Raw genomic sequence first — 19,687 nt, 5'->3', positions numbered from 1 at the left:
CCTAATCTTTTTCAATCCAAATATGTACTTGTAGGGACATTTCATCCTACAGATTTAATCGCCTTAGCTGACCTTTGGTTTACAGTACCGTTTGTCGGGGTTCTGAGAAAATCTCTATTAGAATTCCAACCAGCATCTGCTCGAGATTCTAAGAAATATTCGTTCGCGATTCTAAACGTTCCTTTTGAGATTCTGACACCAATCCATCCAACATCCAATACAAATTCAATCCTAATCCAATCTAATTCCTATCCAAATCCAATTCTAAAGCAAGGAGTGGAAATGGCGGAGTGGCGTACGAGGTGGGCTCTCGCTCTGCGTACCAAAGTTCGATATTCCATAGATCTGATCTTATCTACTACACAGATGACCAGTAGGGTGGCTCAAATTAGTATGGGAAAAACTTTTTACAATTTTTTTGATGGGCCGCCCTCTTTTTCGATTCTATTTGATGCCTTGATGTTCTGGAGAAAATTTCAGTCAAATCGGTCAACGTTTGGGCGGTGCTAAACTCGTTGGAAGTTTATATACAAAAAAGTATGCAGAAACATCCAAAAATGGTGAATTGCAGTTGGACGACAGACACAACTTACGATGAAGAACTTTGATACTCATTCAGATCTTGAAGAATTTAATACAGAATGTTATGCAGAAAACCGCGAGAAGATTAGAATTTGCCCGGCTAAGTTATTAGCATTTCTCTGAAGTGGGGTTTGAGCAAATTTCGTTTCTTTTACCTTTGAAAAGAAATAAATTCCCACCTACAACACTCCAGTAAAATGCTAATATCTTTTCCTAACAAACTCTAATCTTCTCGCGGTTTTCAGCATAACATTCGGTATTTAATTCTACAAGAACTGAATGAGTATCATGGTTCTTGATGGTAAATTGTGCCGTCCAACTGCAAATCACTGTTTTTGGATGTTTCTGCATACATTTTTCCATACGAACGAGTTTAGCACCGCCCAAACATTGACCGATTTGGTTGAAATTTGGTCCAGAGCATCAGGGCAGCAAATAGAACCGAATAAGATGGCGGCCCATCAAAAAATTCGAAAAAGTGTTTTTTGAGCCACCCTAATGACCAGGCTATCTTAACTATTAAAGATCTGATTAAAGATTTTGATAACGCTGAAATCTCTGGAATCTTAGTAGTTTTAATGAACTAAAAGGAGGAATGTGATATTCTGAGAAGTTCATGCCAGCTCCAGAATCTAGAAAGGGACATCAGAAATTGTGTAAAATCTGGGGTATTCTTAAATCTGCAAAGATTTGAAAATCTTCATAATTAAGCAAATCCTTGAAATAACGCGTCAACCAATGACGGTCGTTCAGTTGGACATTTACATAACACAATGGAAAACGGACCACACTCATTAGATCAATGGAAAATGTTTTGTTTATCGAAGACTCCCCACTTTAGGGAAACCGAACTCTCAACTCATAAAACACAAAATATAACTAAAAATATGCTCAGAAGATAGGCGCCGTACAGCCACGAGTAAATCATTTCTTATTTCAAATATGTTTGAAAAAAATAACAAAGATTTTGGGAAATTTGTTCCTATGAAATCGAACGATTAGCAGTCGTAGGTTTATAGGAGGAAAATCTCATTGACGATTTGATACGCTTTCAAAATATATAATGCATGTGGTGTCCCGGATTGGCTAGAGCAGAAGTAGAGGAATCCTTCAGAATAAGATTTCGGAATTCCTTCTTTCAAAAAGAATTCCTTCAAGCATTTTTGCGACAATTTCCTCCGCTCACTTCTCCAGTACTTCCTCAGGGTATTCCTCCGTGTATCGCGTGGGGATCCTAATTGAGTAATAGCTCTTTTGAACATTCTCAAATAAATTACTTCCGATATTTGTAGAAGAAATCATTCAAAGATTTTGTTAGGAATTGATTCAAAATTTCATCTAATAGTTCCTGAGAAAATTTCAGTGTTTGGTTTGGGAATCACTCCAGTAGTTCCTTCAGAAATTCTTCCAATATTTCCTAAGAGAAATCATTTCGGGTTTCCTAAAATAATTCTAATAATTCTCCCAGTACTTTACATGGTATTCCTCGAAAATTTTAATAAGGAACTCTTCCTGGATTTATTTCGAGAATTTCTGTGTAAAATCATCCTGCAAGTATTTTTATGACTTTCTCGATGAATGCCTTTGAGATCACTCTATATAAACATTTTTGTAAGTATTCCAAAGGATTGTTCCAACAATTCCCTCTTTCGAGTGTTCTGGATGGACTTTTCAAGATTTCTTGTTAAAATATTCCTATACGATAACCTTTTCTACATCTAGGCGAAATCCAAGAGCATTTCCTGAGGAAATTTTTTGAAATAATTCTTTGAGGAATTTCAAGAGGAAAATGAGGATGTAATGCTATGAGAAGAAGTATTAGGACAAATTCCTAGATAAGAATTCGTAGATAAATTCTAAAAGAGGTTATGGAAGAATTATAAGTGAATTCGTGAAGGAGCTATAGGAAAAACGTGGAGAAATTTCAAGAGAATTACTGAAGGAAATCCGGAAGAATTCGTGGAGGATTTATTTGAGAAGTACAGATAGGAGTTCCAGAGAAATTTTTAAATAAATTCCAGGAGAATTGAAACAAGGGGTTTCTCATGGAATTTCTTTAGGAGTAAATCGTCAGATTACTACAAAAGTTCCTTCCTGGAAATTCTTGAGAATTACCTTCTGGAATTCCATCAGCTCCATCCATTGGCTCCAAGAGTTCCCCCAAGAGCCCCTTCAAAAGTTCCTTCGAAAATACCTCCAAGAGTTCTTTCTGAAATTTCTCCTGAAGTTCCTTCCGGAATTTCTCTAGAAGGAATTCTTTTAGGAATTTTTCCAGGAATTGCTCCAGGAATTCCTCTGGAATCCTGCAGGAGTTTCTTTTGGAATTCCTCTAGGAGTTCCTTTTGGAATTCCAGGAATCTTGAAAGGAACTCCTAGAGGAATTCTAAAGCAAACTCCTGCAGGAACTCTTGGAAGTTTCCTTGAGGAACTTCTTGAGAAATTCCTGGAGGAACTTCTTGAGAAATTTCTGGAGAATTCCTGGAGGAACTCCTGGAGCAATTTCGAACGGAACTCCTGGAGGAATCTCAATGGGAAATTCCTGAATGAAGTCCTGAAAGTATTCCTGGAGGAACTTCTGGAGAACTTTTTGGAGAATTTCCAAAGGAACTCGTTTAGGAATTCCTTGAGAAATTCCTGGAGGAATTGCTGAAGGAATTTCAGAAGGCACTTCTGAAGGAATTCCAGAAGGAACTCCTGGTGGGAATACAGAAGTAACTCCTGCAGGAACTTCTGGAGAAATTCCAGAAAGATCTTTTTGAGGTATTCCGGAAGGAGTTCCTTAATGAACTCATAAAGGTATTCCAAAAAGAACTCCTGGAGGAATTTAAAGAGAAAGGCCTGGAGGAATTCCAGAAGGAACTCCTGGAAGAATTTTTGGAGTAACCGGAAAACTTTCTGAAGGAACTTCCGGAGGAATTCCTAGAGAAACTTCATGAGGAATTCCAGGAGGAACTTCCCAGCAATTCCTGCAGGATTTATTTATTTATTATCAGACTAAGGTCGGAGGTGCCTGTGCTGCACATATAAGTCTTCTCCATTCAGCTCGGTCCATGGCTGCACTTCGCCAACCACGCAGTCTGCGGAGGGTCCGCAAATCGTCCTCCACCTGATCGATCCACCTTGCTCGCTGTGCACCTCGCCTTCTTGTTCCCGTCGTGTCGTTGTCGAGAACCATTTTCACCGGATTACTGTCCGACATTCTGGTTACGTGCCCGGCCCACCGTAGTCTTCCGATTTTCGCGGTGTGAACGATGGTTCTCCCAACAGCTGATGCAACTCGTGGTTCAATCGCCTCCTCCACGTACCGTCCGCCATCTGCACCCCACCATAGATGGTACGCAACACTTTTCTTCCAGGAAATTCTGGAGAAACTTCCGGAGGAATTCCCGGAGGATCTTCCGGAGGAATACCCGGAGGAATACCCGGAGGAACACCCAGAGGAATACCCGGAGGAATGCCCGGAGGAATTCCCGGAGGAACTGGAGGATGTTGAAAGGAATATACACTAAGTTGCCTGACGGCAACCAAAAGATAGTGGAATTATAAGTATTTGAAAGGTTCCGTTCTGTACTACCCTGATGCTTATGGTGCCTTCATAAGGTCATAAAATTCGTTAATCGTCTCATCCGTACTATGGCGGAAGTTGCGTTCACACTCTACAGCACCGAATGCGCATAGGCAACTGACGCCGCCACACAGTCATGATGCCCACGAAGTTAAAGACTGATCGGAAAGGTTTCGGAATATTTGAGCGTCAATTCTCGGCGGTAAAAAGGAAAATAGCATCTCACGCCGCTGCATGTACCATACGTACCATGTGTATAAAGTATTCCAGTTTCAGTTTCGATTCGCTCAAGATCGTGTCCAATGGCGAATGATGATACTTAATTTGTTGTGGAATCACCGAGAAGTTGCTGTGGCCCGTAAATAGTTTATAAGTTTCGGGAAAGCTTTGAAATCATTTCGGAAATTGTTCTTCAAATTATATAAACTTCTTCCGGTCATCTAGAAATAGATAACCTAAAACTTTGATCTTTGTTGTACGCTTGTATGGTTCAGTTTAGTTGAAATCAATTAGCGCTTATCACTTTTAAGATTTTTTTAGAAATTAGAAAAATGCTATGTTTTCAGTTCTTTATATGTACACATATTATAAAAAGCACTTATAATAAACATGTTTCTCTAGCATCGCACTTTTCATTATAAAATTTACACAAATGGAATCAATCCGTGCCTTACTCTGACTTCGACCCACATCCAAATGGACCACGGAACTCGAGATCTATGACTCTGGCACCGACATCCCGCTTATTGTCTGGTCCTCAAAAGTGCTGAATGCGGCGGTAACTCTGGCGGTCTTCACCTTCCGTCCACCATCGCCGGAACGGGGTCCAGTGGCAGCACGGACTCGTTGGGGCTCCGAACGGACAGCGCGCATCAGCGTCGATGGCACAATCTCCGGGGGCAGTTGCTGGTACGATCATGAGAACTCATTGCCCACCATTAGTAGTGGCGCCGGACGAACTGCTCCTTGACGATGTTCTTCGACTTGAGCGACTGCATCCTCTTGATGTCGTGCAAGTTCGGGATGCTCTTCAGCTCCGGGTGTTTAAGAGCATACAGTCCTTCTGTGCAACGAGAACTCCCTCCTTGAAGAGGTACTCGTAGATGGCGACGCGATGGGCTTTGGGCATTAACATCCTGCATGAAATGTGCATGCAACTGCCGGAAAAAAAACTAGTTTCTCCTGAAAGTTCACTCCTTCATCACAATTGTCGACATACTTCACTTTGCACTATTGTTTTATAGTAATTTTAGGATATTTATCTCTGCTTAAATTCGAGTAACAGCCTTAACAATTTGAATTCGATTAGGCCGTGCATATTTCCTGGATTCCGGCTGGGGTGCGCTAGCCTGTAATTGATGGAGAATAGACCTGTGCAGGAGTTCATCAAATTCACTCACCCGATGGATTTTGACATTTGAGCGGGTCGTCTTCTCGAACAAAAATTCATTTTGCGTTCATTATGCGAACCGCTCAAACGTCATAATTTCTTGGGGGAGTTCATTTTGCGTTAGTCTATGATGTAAGCAAGGATAAGAATGGTCACAAAAGCATCTGAATATCTGAATATAATTTAATTTTTCCCATATTTTGCTCCTCACGGAATCCAAGTTTCAAAGTGCTCGCGTTTTCGGGGGCACACCACTCGATACGGAGGCGGCGCACAACTGTCATTTTTGTTGATTTAGCTTTGCTGCGTCGCAGCATGCGTGAAATAATATAAATGACAGTTGTGCGTTGCTTCCGTATCGAGTGGTGTGCCTCCGAAAACGCGAGCACTTTGAAACTTGGATTCCGTGAGGAGTGACCTTAAATGCTACTTACCAACATTGTAAGGATAAATTACATAGCGGATTGCAGGAAAATAAATATGAAAAGTCTTCCTTTTACCGCTGCTGCTCACCACTTTTGTTTTTGTTTTGGGCTTTCCAAAAATATCAAAGTAGCTTTTTTCTGCAGGTATGGTTTGCTTAGGCGACTATTTGTAGTATAAGAGATTGTGCACAATTATTGTTATGTTTGAGGTATTTCAATACAAAACGACAACAGAAATAACAGAGTAAGGTATCAATAACAGAATCAGGTATTATTGAGCCAATTTCTCCTGCTCGGGAAGGTATCACGGGTATACTAATTGTTATCCAAAACCTTACATATCTCTATTGAAACCAAGCCCCGATAGTATTATACTTGGCACACAGATAGGCACTCTACAGTCTACACACATCCTAATTCTTGACCGAACAAACGGCCGAGAGAATATAAATCAATTAAACGATTACATTTCCTGCGGTTGGCCGAGAATTTCGCCCGTGGATTCGGAAGCGCTGGATTGCGCGGGCTGCCACTGTAGCCTCTACTCGATGCTGCAAATTTCCCCACCCCACCAGCAGACAAGCATGGCTATCAATAGAGAGGGCACAGCCACCACCCACCCACTGAAATGGAGATACCCCGAGGGTTATTAGTTTTCGAACAACCACGGTAGACGCACCCGGTGAAGAACGGACCGTCGCACCGTCGAACTGTTTTCCCTTTACCCATGCTAAAACGAAATGGCGATACCCACCCACTGGCACTGACTGGCTTTGCCGGTGAAATGAAAACCGCACATTCAACAAGCATTCATCCTATGAATGGTACTCAGAATTTCATTATCGGCTCATCGATCACGGTCCGACAAGTTCTAATAACCGAAACTGCCCAATTTCATTCAGAGGGTGTTGTGGTACGTGTGCATGTGTATGTGCGCATGTTGGCCGATGACGGTGAGCTGGAGAGACTTTCTTTGATGCCGTCATCCGAAACGTACATACTGGTGGGTTTGGGTCCTCTACTATCCACGCACCTAGGAATGACCCCAAGAACTGACGGAGCGGTCAGCGCCACAGCTTGGGAAAGCGTAACGAGAGAAGTTTACGCTTTGAATAAATGATTGATTTGCAACTAACCGGAGGGTTTTGAGGCTACGGAACATTTGGGCCAACTCATTAGGTGCTTCATTGAGCGTTAAAAGTGGACCGAAAATGGATTTCGGTTACCCGTCACACCTGTCCGTTAGACTGGGTCAGAAAGGAAGAAGTTGACATTGTTCACCGGATACTGTTTGAAATTTCTGTTTGACAGAAGCGTATTTATATAGGAAATGTAGGTTAAGTTAAATTTTGCAACCTGATCATCTGACTGTTAACTCAGTATCTTTTTTTAGGCACTCCTTTGAATACAACTTGCCAATTTCTATGTATCAGTAAAAAAAATCACAAACAGAGATGAATATGGGTGTCACTCCTAATAAATTCAACACATTTTACTGCATTTTCGAGATCAATTTTGTCGGAACGTCGGAACAGCGATTTCCGTCATTACAATTCGCCAATGGCGTGCCATTCCCATTCTGAAAAGCGTGTTCCCGGCTACGTTGTCCATTTATTTCGGCTCATTTGTTTGTGACGCTTCTCCCAACAAGTCGCACAATGCCAGTGGCTTACACATCTGCATACATGCTGGAAGTAACTGCACTCATCGATGACCACGAGCGAAGCGAAAGTGACACTTGTATCAATTTGTCTGTGGTACGATCTCGAGGCCTGGAAGCGACAGCTCGATTTCATCCCAACAACGATGAATGGACAAATAGTTGAATGGACATTGGACGTGTATGTATGTACGAACTTATTCCATGGGTCCCACGCCTTTGTAGCGATATTGTTCAATCCGGAGAGTGGCATTATTGCTGCCCGCCAGACACACATACGGCACTCGTTGTTTAACCAAAACTGGCACAATGTGACGGGACGTGATGCGGAAATATAATAAATAACTTTAAAATATTTATAAATCAATAGATGAAAACCGCATGATGGAAAATAGCATGTTCTAAAGACAAAGTCATTATTCTTACGATGTAAGATATAGCGTCACATTTAACGTTACTGTTATCAAAAGAGTTTAGGTTTTTTCAACCATAACTAGGGTTTAATTACCAATAGTAGGCCCTCCGGCGATATTTGCATTTTTACAGCATAATATGTTTAACCTCGCATGGCATGTCAGAAATGAGAACCTATGTAAATACCACAGGGTGTATCAGTGCGTGTGTCAGGAGGAATGGCAATGAACTCCTGATTCATGGGTGAGCATCCAAGTTAGTCTCACATGGCGCGTAAAGGGTGAGCACCCAAGTAAGACTCACATGGTATGTCAGTGGTGAATATCCAAATTAGACTCATATGGTGCGTAAGAAAGAGAGTCAGGGTGTGTCGGAGGGTATGTTAGAGAGAGCACACCCAAAAAACAGATCTTACAATTATTGTATAAAAACGTGGCATATACAAATCTGTAAGATTTTTATACAGAAATTGTATTAAAATAATACAAATCTGTATAATTTCAATACAACGATTGTATTAAAATCTTCCAAAAATTGTATATGCCCAATAATTATACAGTTTCTGTAAGGTTCTTATGCAGAACTGTATTAAAATCTGCCATCCGCTGATTGGGTGCACCCAAGTAAGCCTCATACGGGATGAGTGTCTGTGAGCACATGAATGAGTGAGTACATTAAGTACTGCCTATCCCCAGAAGTAATGCTGGGAGGCAGTTCCTGGGGGAACCGGGGTATTAATAAAGAGGGTAACTCAAGTTACTTTCCGTTGCTTGGGTAGGTTTAGTAGGCCCGGCGTTCCGTCAATCCCACTCCCTGAGTGATAATTTCAGGTGTCTGTTTGCAGGTTTGCCTTCATCCTTCTACAAAAAAACCCTAGCCCAGCAGGGTAAATTGGCACAACTTGCCAATGAGGCACCCCGCATGAAGATTGAGATCCTGAGACTGACTGAAGTCCGTTGGCCAAACTTTGAAGAACACAGAACACCATCGGGACAAGTTCTGCTATACTCTTGGTTACGAGGTGAATACGCTCCCCGGCATCGCGGAGTTGGCTTCCTACTAAGCGCCCAAGTACACTCTGCTTATGAAGTGGGAATCTATAAGTGAAAGGATAATCGTTGCCAGATTTAGAACACTCATGCGCCAACCGATGCTGCCGATCTGCAAGACAAACAGAACTTCTACAGCCAATTCAATGTCGTCGTAGATAGAATTCCGAAGGGTGATATCAAGATCTATTCAAGCGACTTCAATGCGAAGATCGGATCCAACAACTTGAAGCATGAGAGCGTTATGGGACGCCATGGTCTCGGAGAAATGATCGAAAGAGGAGCGCTGTTAGCAGAATTCTGTGGTAATAATGTCATGGTTATTGGCGGATCGCTCTTCTCTCGACCGGTTCACAAGGTCACGTAGGTCTCCCGTGACGGCTTTACCGAAAATCAAATCGACCATATCTGCATCAGCTGAAAATGGAAACGGAGCCTTCTTGATGTACGGAATAAGCGTAGTGCCGATATCGCGTCTGATCATCACGCCTGCGTATTGCGCGGATTCGTCGGCAGGAGGAGAGAGTTGGACGACGGTTCAACACGCGTCGACTGGAAGACGCCACGGTGAAACGGTCATTCGTTGACGAGCTGGAAACGCGTGCTGCAGATATTCCGGAATGTGGCAGCGTGGAAGACCAATGGACCGCCATCAAGAATGCCTTAATTTCGACTAGCGAGAATAATGTGGGCGAACTGCGCTCCCAGAGAAAACAACCAATGAGACCTAGAGGAGCGAAAAGAAGCCAAAGCCGCGATAGAGCGATCAAAAATCAGAGGAGCCAAAGTCTTAGCCCGTCAACGAAACTCGGCTCTGGAGAAGGAAGTAAAACGCTCCTGTCGACGGGACAAGCGAGCGTGGGCGGATTCTTTGGCTGACGAAGAAGAGAGAGATACAGCAAACGGGGACATTTGCCTCCTCTATAAATTCTCACGACGCTTAAGCGGGGTGAAATTGAATGCTACGATGCCTGTGAAAGACGCGACAACTATTGACCGACCCAACTGGCCAGCTGAAACGCTGGTTGGAGTACTTCGAACTACTTTTTCAAGTGCCAGCCAGACCACCACCACCTCGGCATGATCTGCCTAGGATCCGACGTATAACACGCGTCAATACCGAAGCTCCATCACTGCTAGAGATTTAAACAGCTATCTAAAGCTTGAAATCGAATAAAGCCAGGGGGTCGATCGCATATCAGCCGAGATGCTCAAAGCTGACCCCATGAAATCCGCTCAACTAGGGTGAGTGCTAGTAGTGGACCCCGTGCGTATAATGGACCCCCTGCACAAAATCCCAAATTAAACGCTGGAATCTACAGCAAGCTTCCGTCGGATGAAGTTGCTTCATGTAACAGGACAGCAGTTCCATACATTTGCTATGGACAGGGAAACAGAAATTTAGTCATTGGCGTAACTAACGAAAAATTCTAGGGGGGCCTAATTTCTGACGTAGGATTGCGTCCTTTGCAAAGATAGGGAGGTAATTCTGCATATTAAAATTTGAGACCTTCACTAAAAATACCGATTTTCGAGATTTTGGTATCAATCGATCGACGAACTCTTTAAGATTTTCCCCAACTATTAAAAACAATGGATTAGAATGCGTTGGCCGTCGCCGAAAATAGCAGTACTCAAGAGAAATATCCACGCAATGCTTCGACTATCGTTTCGCTCCTATCAGTGATCAGAAAAGTACTTTGTGGAAAGAAAATCTGTTATTTTTAAGCGTCGATTGCGGTCTCGGGATATCAGTGGTGGTGCTGAGCTTTTATTCTTAGCGTCTTAGCGGAAAATGATCGAGCAGTGAACTTTTAACACAAGGTTCGGATTAACGTTTGATTGCTGTGAGTGATTCGAAAGACGCATTGTAGATTGAAAATCGACTCTCTTCAGGACAAGCATTTTATGAAAAGAAAGGGTTGATAGCAAACAATGGCGTCGGTTGCATTCCCGCGGTACTGAAGGAAGTTTCAGTTAGTATCAGAATCACAAACGCTTGTCGGAGAGTAACGCTGCAGAAACGTTGGCGTCAGTAGCAGTCAAGTGATATTTTCTTTCAAAATTCAGATTTTATTTCTGTTTGCAATAGGCAAGGAAAATTATTGAAAACAAATCGATTTTTCTCAGACACACTAGAGGAGGTAGACCCGAGACGAACATACTTCAAAGTGTAGATCATAATCGCTTGGCGACGCTGCAGAAGTGTTTTCTCCATGGATGGCAAATCATCTGACGTTGATGTCAGAATAGACAAAGGAAATTTTCTTTCAAAATTCTGATTATACCTGTGATTGGAAAGGCGCATTGTCGGTTCGTCTGAGAACCATAATTTCACAGGAGGTTGAGTGTGAGTGACGAATTCTCTGGCGTCAGATTCCATAAAAACTTTATGCGATTAGAAAGACATATGAGCTTACCCAACAAGCATTGGAGGCTGATAAAAAGCTTATTTCGCCACAATTTGGCTTGTTCAGCTAAAAAACTAGCTTTTTCAACTTAAATTGTTTGTTGGGTAGTAAGACGCCTGTGGAGTCTTATCCATCCGAAAGAAATCCAATTTCTTTCTCATTTAAATTTTTGTTACCTCTTCTTGAAAACTCAAGATTTTGCCTTTCTGGAATCTCTTAATTGATTTTCTGGAAATAGCAGAAAAATTCCCCAAATTACCATTCAAAGCTACAGAAAGAAATGCTTTCAAAATATCTGGATCGATACAGACATATGATACGTAGTATTTGTCTCACACTTTTTTCGGAAGGATTCCTTTTATAATTCTTTCAGATAGACCATGCACCTTTAAGAACTATGAAGATGCTAAGTCTCTGAGACTCTGTAAAAACTTTAAAATATTTAAAGATTAAATACTTGCTGAGAAAACAATTTTAAATCAGGATTTTTTAGAAATATGCCGATAAGCTAAGCATCCTGTGTTCCTTAAACAATTTGTCCAAAATTTTATGCTGTGTCAACATTAAGACCATACAGACAGTTCAGTATGCCACTAGAGCTTTCTTTATCCAATCAAAATTTTAGAAATTGTGTTTGTTTTCTTAGTCTGTTGCTTCTATTATTTATTCCAGTGGTCCCCAGCCTGCTTACTATCGAGGGCCACACAGCAATTTTGAACTGTTGAAGCGGGCCGCGGTATATTTGCAATTCGAATTGAATTTTGAAGTATAATACAAAGTAATCAAAGAATCTGTTTAAAATACATATTTGTTGGGGCATTACATTCTACAGCGTAGCTGAGTTTTAGTTCATTACATCCACAGTTTAGTCCAAATAAACATCTTTCGACCGATTCTAAGAGTTTGAACTGTTTTTATCCTCGATGATTATTGTTCAATGAAAGTTGTTGCAAATAACGACAGCATGTTTGAAACGTGTCTTTGAAGTCAGGTGAACTTACCAGCAGTACTTATTTTCTGAATTTTTCGATCTGAGATATTCAAACGGGATTATACCTGCATTGCCCAACGTGTCGAATCGTTTATTTCATCTTTTTTCAAGGAAAATGCTCATCAGGAAAAAGACTCAATAACGGACCGAAATGTCGGACTCTGCAAATGTAAATCCGTTTGAATATCTCAAACTAACAAATTCAGAAAATAAGAACAATTATCCCAGTCGAACTACAAACACTTACCAGCAGTATTGAATAGAAAATTGAATAAATCTGAACTCTGAACTGTTCATCGTGTTTCCATTATTTCCAAGTAATTGAATTTTCCGGAAACCTTTTCTTCATCATCCCAACTAATCGCAGCATGACAAAATCTTGATCTCGTTGAACATTTTTCTTAGTGAATTACGTTAACATGACGCATTTTCAGGAATTATAAATCAAGCAATTTTCAATCGAATTTTGCCACAACTTAACTTATTTTGAAGAATGAAAGAATTCATATTAGGGTTCAATGTATGACAACATTATTTTTACCTAAGAATGTTATATATTCAACTTGGTTAAAGTGCCAAAAATACCATCAAAGTATGTTGCCGTATGAAGTGAGTAATTTATTTTAATCATGATGATAAAAAGATTCATGGTTCATTCATTCATTCATTTTCTTGAACATCATAATGATGTGAACTTGAACAGTTTTTATTTCTGCAGCTCGGTAAAATCCGCACAGCCGTGTGCCCAGCGAAATAAAAAAACTGATATCCCGTCAAAAATGAGGTTTGTCAGCTGGGTTTCGGCAAATTATTTGATGATTTTCAGCAACTTTGACAGATATCTCGGCGAAAAACATGTTTGCTGGGGCTCGGCTGTGCGAATCTCGATAAAAGTTGAACAAATTGCTGAGATCCCGGTAAAAAAATTAAATGTGTATGCCCAGCCAGAGTACAACGAAAAAGATGACGAGCTCGGTGGTCTAGTGGCTACCGCTTCTGCCTTATAAGCAGGAGGTCGTGGGTTCAATTCCAGGCTCGTCCCTTTCCTACTTTGTATTTCTATCTTAGTTCTTTCTGTGTTTCACGTTCTACCAGAACGATTCCTACTGTTATAAACCTTCAACACTAACATCCCAAAAACCTCCCGTGGCACCTATGAGAGGTCGTAGAGTTCTCTGCATCTTTCTTAAGTAGGTGTCCAACTAACCATCCTTCCCCTTCCTCAGCATTCGCAAGGACGTGGCCAGGACAGATCTCGACTATTGGAGAGTGCATTGCTCCCATCTAAGAGATAGCGATTAGTCCCAAATCAATATCTGTGGTAACGGATGAAAGTGTTGCTACTCTCATACAATAGTCTTGATTTGTACCACCTACGAATTTGTGCGAAATGCTCAATGCTAATGCCCAGCCAGAGTACAACGAAAAACTGGACACGATGAAAGCTTTTCCTGGATGTGATGTTTGTCAATGGGCCATGTACATGTAGTGTATATTCTGAAACCCTTCGCGGGCCACAGGAAAAGGATTCGAAGGCTGCATGCGGCCCGGGGGCCGCACATTGGGGATCACTGATTTATTCAATCAGCATTGAATCAGCATGGAACCACTGTTCCTACTTCAATTTCCTAAAGTAATGATATCTGGCGCTAGAGAATTAAAGGAGCGTACTATTTTTCGTGTTTAACATTCCTATCGTAAGATATAACAATTGTTCGATGCAGGCTTGTAAAATGTCATCTGCATGTCATTTGACTAATTTGTTCATAACTTTCTTCAGAAGCCAAATTTACTTCCTAATTTTAGATATACTCATAACGCTTGAGTAAGGCTATATTTTTGTCCAAGGGTACATTACTCTAAATATAGCATCTGTGGCTGGAAAGTGAAAACTCTCCAAAATGTCACGTGTCATTTGACATAATGTCATTTGAATGACATTTTGCCTCCCACGCCTCAGATTACATATTTACAGCAATGTCTTGTTAGACAAAGTTGAAGGCACATTTAAGCGCTACAAGTTCGCCATACCTCAGGAGTTGATAGCTAACTCCTGAAAAAAGTTTTGGGAAAAATATACAAACGAATGCAAATGACATTTTACAACACTGGTTCGATGTTCGAAAATTTGTTTAAATAGATTCAATGTTTCGTAGAGAGAGAGATGTGAATGAAGAGAACTTATTCCTGGCAGTTACGCCTATTTATGATCAGAGAGCTAAATAAGTACAATGTTCATGCAAAGTGGCAAAAATCCTAAAGGGGGCTAATTTAGTTCTAGGTGGGGCTATAGCCCCCCCTAGCCCCCCTGTAGTTACGCTAATGAATTTAGTTAAATTAACTAATTTGTAAAAGTAAATATACTTAAGGGTCCATTACTAGTACACAAGGGGGGGGGGTCCATTATAGGCAAAAGGAACATGTGGGAATGGAACATGTAAATCAAATGGGGGACCATAATATGTGTGTAAACAAACTCGACGTTGCGTATTATGGACCCTGGGGTGGCCATAATATAGGCATGCTAGCTACATAATTTTAAAATGCTTTTTTTTATAGGTAAAAATGAATGTTTTGGCTAGTTTTATGTACGAAACACAATGCTGGTACCTGTTGCTTGTTATCTGATGCAGCAGAACTACAATTTCTCAAGAGGCTCGCTCTAGCAAAGCGACTGAAGTAAATTTTAGTCGTTAAGGGGTCCATTACTAGCACTCACTCCCTACTGCATCGTTTATTTCGTAATATCTGGGACACCGCAATTTTCCCGGTCGACTGAATGCAAGGAATCTTAGTGAAGGTTCCCTAAAAGGGTGAACTGATTGTATAACTGGCGAGGCATTATGTTGCTGTGTACCGTTCAAAGTTCTATGCAAAGTTTTTCTAGCCCGGATTCAGGAGATGATCGATGTGACTCTCCGGCAGCAGCAGACCGGATTCCGTGCCGGAAGATCCTGTGTGGACCATATTGTCACGCCTCGTATCATTCCTTATTTATTCTTTATTTGGAGCAGGGAAAAGTCCGCTTGAGTAGAGCAAAATCCCTACCTCAAGCGGGCGCAAAACATCCATCGCAAAACATTTCCAACAAATACAATATTCTTAAGACTATTACAATTTTACAATTAAAAGCAGGAGCAGGTCAACAAATTTCATGAGTCGCTTTACTTGGTATTCATTGACTACGAAAAAACTTTCGACCGTCTCAATCACGAGAATATGTTGGTGCCCTGAGACGCAAGGGGGTTCCTGAGAAAATCATCGGCCTCTTCGAGGCACATTACGTGGCCTTCTCGTGTAGAAGGTTGCTGGTGTGGGGCAAGGATGTATTCTATCACCGTTACTGTTCCTCATCGTAATCGACGAGATTCTGGTAGGTACGAGTACTGAGTACTCAGGGTCGGGTACTGAGGTTCGTGGGTTCGAGTCCCATCGGAGGGAAAGTGGTTACCTCCAATACATTTTTCAAATCAGTATCTTCCACATAATGTATTCACATATGAGTTTTCAGAACAGTGTAAATCTTTGGTGAGTTCATTGTCCCTTAAATGTATCTTGTCTTCTTCTAATAACGAAAATCTTACACTTCAGGTGCAACAGGCCTTTGAACGGCTTCATCCCAAAATGCAATTGAGGATTGCAATTATGGACTCATTTGTGCAGATTGATATTCTTAAGGTAAAAAATGATTAGGACCTGGTTGAAGAAGGTACGTTTAATCTAAACTTTTCTTTACGGAAGCACATCTTAAGTTCCTTTGCTTATCAATATTCTGGCTGCTATTTTCCAGTTAACATCCGAGATGCTCTTCGATTTTTGAAACAGTTAACACATTGCGGCATAAAGAGGAAAATTGAAGAAGATTTGACAATCGAAGAATACCTAGCGACACCGCTGTTTCGGTGGGTGAAAGTGAATATTTGGTTTTTCTTTTTTGTTGTTTAAATGATCTGCAAGTAGTGACTTGCAAAAGTTTAGGTTGAAAACACAACAAACATGATCGCTATACGTAATCATATGCAAATTCATCGTGCTGAGTTCTTCCAAAACGCAACGTTTTCGTTGATTTTACTGATTACATTATTCCTTGTGGTGATTCAGGAGACCTGGCTATTGACGTTTTGGTGAAGCTTTTCCCAGTTCGGGGAATTGGCGTGCCGCTCCTGCTCAAAAAGCTGTAAGACCTGATCGCCATAAACCTTTGGGGTATCAAAAAATACTCCACAAGCACTAAGGTATCGCAGACGACTCTATGTCTGAAGGAATTCATCAATGCGATTCGATGCGATTAATGCCTACCAATTAACAAAACATTTGTTTACCTTTTAAAAGCAAAAGAAAATTGTAATTGAAATAATTATATTATGAGTAAATAAAATCCCAAAAACTGTTTTACACTAAACATTTTAAACGCCAAAAATAAAAAAAAAAGTTTAATTTTCAGCAAGTTTTCAAATGCTACAGACTTAGTTTTGAGTGATTTTAACCTGAAGACGACTTTTGTTTTAACAGTTTGATTTTACTCAAAGCAATGTATGCGTACTTGGCAAATAACTCAATTTTGAGTTTTGAGTTTCGTTCCTTCGTGCAAATAGATAAAACGGGCTTTGTGAAAATCGTACCACTCGTGTAAATGTCTGCCATATTACCTCTCATAAAGCGTTGTTGAATAGCAGGCATGTAAGAGCATCACCGTGTCGTAACCATCTGCGCGTTACAAAGGGACTCGAGAATGCACCTGAAACTCGAACTACGCTCACCAAATTCATCGTCGCCTTGACCAACCGTGCCAATTTATCCGGAAATCCGTGTTCGTGCATTAGCTGCCATAGCGTGGTAGAGCGTTCGCCCATGATTCCTTCATAGTACTGCCCCACGAACACTCTTGCAGTTGGTGTTAGTCGGCGGCATAACATTTGAAAGAGTATACTGTCGGTGGCGTTTAGCCAATGCCACGGCGTTTTCGTGAATAGTTCTACGGTTTCATAGAACTTTTGTGCGTTATTAGCGTGGTACAGTTGCTCCGTCTTCTCATGGTCTCGATTTTCCTGCTGGAACTGTTTTCTCCGAAAAGTCAAATTATGTCTGCCCATTTGTATCGCAGCTCGTTCACCCGGTGTTGCAGCAATCTACCCCATGCTGTCATCTTATCCACAACACCGTCGAAAGTTCTGAGCACAGGCATACTGCATCAAGATAGTTTTCGGATTCGGATATTTTCACACTGCAGTAAGTGCGGACTTTCGTGATGTCGGAGAAGAATTTATCGCTAGATGCCCATTTTCGCACACATTTTTGTAGTTTTATCAATTTTCTTGCAGCGCTACAAAGTTGCGGAGCTGTAATTCATTGTGGTTTGTCCTGTCACATCCTGCGAAAACTAGCGACTAGCCATGTTCCAAAATATCAACTCGTGGTCTAGGTCGTTTCCGATTGTATTGAGTCATGTCGTTCGTAATAATTGGTTTTTCAAGCGGCTTATTGGGCCTTTCGCAAACCTAATGTCTGTCCGGAGGGCTATCGTATCAGTTTACCAAGCTCCACAACACGCAGTTGCCTAGGGAGGGGTCGTCAAGCCCTTGGATATAGTCCCTGCTGCTCCCATTGTGTATCGGCCGGAAAACGAGCCCGGGTCAGCTGTTTGGAAGACATTGAAAACTGTTTCGTACAATAGGATGAAGGCAGGCATTTTCGTCCATAGTCTCGAAAACCAATAAAAGAGACACTTTTTTGCCAAACTCATCGTAAGCTCATGAGGAACGTTCTGCTACAGTGGCGTTCTAGCAAATGGACGAGGTTTTCTCTAGTGTCAGCCCCTACGACGTTGGGCGGAAATACCTGCCATGTAGATCTATAGAAGTAAAATATTTTTTCCTCCATGTGGTTCGTTTAGGCTGCTGAATAATAAACAACAACGGAGAACTGTTGCTCTTTTGGCGATAAGGCAAATTTGTTTCACTCAGGTTGCACTTATCGTTATCCGGGTTAGCTTCTCCGTGATTTGGCCATCATAGGAACGGTTCGAGAACGCAGTCTGCCTGCCAGGAAGCTTTAATAGTCGGATGCGCTTGTCATAGTTATATCTGCCCTAATAGAAACTGTCGGAAAAGATCAACTTAGTGCGTTCAGCAACTCTCTCCTCACCGACCGAAATGAGAAATGACACCAACGCCGCCCAATGACCAGTCATTGTTGATTTGCATAAAATAATAGATTTCTGTTTACATTTGCAATAGTTATAGGTTTAATTTTCCAGCGCCGTGCACCGTGACAGAATCGGTAACGTGATACGACAGTGTCCATCGGTTTGGGATCGGTTCCATCCGTCCCGTTTGGCCGCGCTTGTATGCGTCAGTTTGGATGTGACACGTACCATGTACGTACAAGTCGGACAGGGATGAGAGGGTCATCCATTACTCAGAGATGCACCGACGGGTATCTCTGGGCCAGTGTCGAGGGTTGATTTATTTTTTGAATTATGGATCCTAGACCCCGATGTTGTTGGTGCAGACAGAAGCCAGAACGCACCAGTTCTCTGCGTGGTCAAACTTTTGGCTTTTGATTTTGCATGAAAAGTATAATCTGCCACCCACCCTCGGAGCAATAAATTAGCCCTTTGAGTTATTGAATGGTGGCTTATTTATTACCATTTTAGGTAGTGAATGCTGATGGCTTTTTGTAATATTACCAATTCATGGCGCATCCATTGTTGATTATTGTCGGTGTTGCGCCATTAGTTCGATGCTATTATGCAAATATATTATAATAACTCTTTAATCATTACCCTAATCGCAGCGCAAACAATGAACCCAATGATGGGAAACATTTGTTTTGATTATATTACAAAAGCATGACAAGAATGTTGCTACTGAGAGCGATGATCAAACACATTCTTTGCATGTAACTTCTTCCCATGGCTGATGCAGACAATCGACACAGGATTAGATAGCTTTGACATAGTGTTACCAGATGTACGTTGTGTGCTGGATGGATGCAGATAGATAAATTGGATTCTGCCTGCCTTTTCATTGAAATGTTATTCAATTTTTAAAAAGATCGTTCAGAACTAGAGCTAGAAAACTTTAATTATTTCGATCTTGGGTCTTGGGCGGGCGCAACCAAAATTATTTCTTATTAGGTCCGAGTCAACTACCTCTTTCTATTTTTTCTAATGATATCTGGTGACACTAGAGACACTTT

At 41.3% G+C, this 19,687-nt stretch overlaps 1 long non-coding RNA gene and 1 pseudogene across 1 annotated transcript in view; one reads left to right on the top strand and one right to left on the bottom strand.

Annotated features, from left to right (window-relative positions):
- LOC134225454 (uncharacterized) overlaps positions 1-19,687 on the top strand; it is a 565,870-nt gene that overhangs the window by 158,882 nt on the left and 387,301 nt on the right. The window lies entirely within an intron of this gene.
- On the bottom strand, positions 4,818-5,282 carry LOC134219783 (small ribosomal subunit protein eS10B-like; annotated as a pseudogene).

The sequence above is a fragment of the Armigeres subalbatus genome, chromosome 3, assembly GCF_024139115.2.
Source record: "Armigeres subalbatus isolate Guangzhou_Male chromosome 3, GZ_Asu_2, whole genome shotgun sequence".
NCBI classification, from domain to species: domain Eukaryota; kingdom Metazoa; phylum Arthropoda; class Insecta; order Diptera; family Culicidae; genus Armigeres; species Armigeres subalbatus.
Note: the sequence above shows the minus strand (reverse complement) of the source record. Positions and strands in the feature narration are given on the sequence as shown.